This window comes from Corvus brachyrhynchos, unplaced genomic scaffold (assembly GCF_000691975.1).
Source record: "Corvus brachyrhynchos isolate BGI_N302 unplaced genomic scaffold, ASM69197v1 scaffold65, whole genome shotgun sequence".
In the NCBI taxonomy this organism is placed as follows: domain Eukaryota; kingdom Metazoa; phylum Chordata; class Aves; order Passeriformes; family Corvidae; genus Corvus; species Corvus brachyrhynchos.
The window spans coordinates 599362-601440 of NW_008238365.1; the positions used below are offsets into that span (position 1 = coordinate 599362).

General features: G+C 51.3%; 1 long non-coding RNA gene across 1 annotated transcript in view; it reads right to left on the minus strand.

Annotated features, from left to right (window-relative positions):
• Window positions 1-1765: 1765 nt before the first annotated feature.
• Window positions 1766-2079, minus strand: part of LOC108447144 — a 12623-nt gene continuing 12309 nt past the window's right edge. Inside the window, exon 2 of the long non-coding RNA XR_001862544.1 lies at window positions 1766-2001. This is a non-coding gene — a long non-coding RNA (uncharacterized LOC108447144). The remainder of the gene's footprint in view (window positions 2002-2079) is intronic.

Sequence of the window (2079 nt, forward strand, 5' to 3'; positions counted from 1 at the left end):
GTGGGACAGCGCAAGTTTTGGGGGCACATGTGTGCGGATTCGGGCCTGAGCGAGAAGAGCAGCTCTCACCCTGCAGTGAAAATAAGGCTGGAGATGGAATTTAGTAATTCCAGGGAAAATTGGGGGATATCGGGAAGGGGAGGAAAACAATAATGAAGTGCAGGGAAAGACGAACCCCCGTTTATTCTATATCCGGGGGTGCACCCCGGCTGCCCTCGGACAGCGGCGCTCCGGTGCGCTCGGGGAAGGAAGAGTAAATCTACTTAAAAAAAAAAAAAAAAAGGGTAAAAAAGAAAATCAAAACGCGGACCGGAGTTTGCAAAAACCCCTGCACTGGATCCGGAGCCAACCGTCTGTTTTCCCTGAATCCCACCAGATTTGGGAGCTCTCGGGTGGGCTGGCAGAGAGACCGCGTTCTGCTGCGAACCCCACTGTGAAGAGTTAAAAAAAAGGGGGAAAAAAAGGCTTTTAAAGCTGCAAAAAGAGAAAGATCTGAACTCTGGGCCTGGATTTTCCCACTGAAGGAAAACTTATTGTGTTCAAAATCCTTGGGACCCGGCGATGCCGTGCGGGAGGGGTCAGCAGCAGGTTCTCCTGCCTGGAAAAAGCCTTTCCCCCACCTCGGCGCCTCTTTTCAGTGGGGTGTAAAAAATACCCCACTGGTCCCCTCCCGTGAATATCTACCCTCCTAAAGTGTATTTCTAGAGAAGTTTGAGTTCAGGCGTCACGACTGGGGAGGGGGGTTGCTGCGGGAGAGGCAGGCGCTGAGAAAGAAGGTTTTTTCCCCCTTTTCATCAAGCTCTTGCACTGCCATTTTCCCGAGGCAGGGAGGGAGCGAGGGAGGGAGAGCGGAGCGACAGACAGCGCTGGCGAGGAAGTTTCTCACGGCAACTGCGGGCTGGATCGGGATTTGTGCCCGGCAAGTGCAGCAGGAGAGAGAGTTGGAGTCTGCTGAAGAGAAAAACCAGCGGAGAAATAAAATGGAGGGAAGTAGGAAGAGAGGAGAGGGAGCTGGTGCTGGGCTGAGATTAACTGCAGAGCACCGAGCTCGGGTGTGCGCGGCATTTATTTAGAAAGTTGGTGTGGTAGCCTGAGGCAGAAATCCCTCGTTAAGTGCATGGGAATGAGTGAGAGACCCAAGGACACGCAGTGCTGGGCAGGAAGTGGAATTTTCCAAGGGGTTCACATCCTTCGGTGCTCTTTTTGCCAAGATTTGCTTTCCTCGCTCGATGAAGGCTGCCTCCTAGAGACATCAGGGAAAAGGCCTTAAAGATGTGGCGTGCTCTAGGCCTGTTTAAACTGAATAATTAAAGGTTGGGGACAGCCTCCCTTAGAGATTACAGCGAGGTCTGAAGACCAGATGCAACTCGGGGTACTGCCCTGCCTCCCCTCTGTCTCCCTTTCTCCCCAGTGAGTGTTGAAACAGGGTGCATTGTGACCGTGGTCTCTGAATGGGGTGAAAAGTCACCTAAAACCCAGTCCCCCCCCCTCGATTTAATGCTTAGACACACATCCAGTACATCCCATATTAATATCCACAATTGGTTTTGTCCCCCTGTACACGCTGCTAACCCTTCACCCCAAACCACTCGTGCTCTTTGCTTGTGTGCAGACCCAGAATGTGAAATAAACTTGCCTGAATTAACCCCCAAATCGCTGACAAACATCCATCCCTTTAGAGGGCACCCAGGAAGGGGGAGCAGAACTTTAATCCCCTCGTTATTTGTACACGCGGTCCAGGTGGAATCAAAACACAAGAGCCTGATCACAAGGAGAGTGAATTTTTCAGCACAAGTTTGGAGTTTAGTGAGGTGTCCCGAAAATACGGTTTGATTAAAAATGTTCATCACCTTATACCTTCCTGGCAGGGCAGGGGAGAAGCTCTGGTGTCCTGTGAGAGCGCGGCGTGGCTGTGACAGCAGCTCAGCGAGACACCACGTGGGAAAGCCGAGTTCGGGATTTAAATGTGCTTTTCCACTCCGGCCGTGAGGGAGGGAGAGCCTGAGTTGGGGGAAAATAAATAAATAAATAAATAAATAAATAATGAAAAAAAAGGGCTTCGCGTGGAGCTCAGAAGCG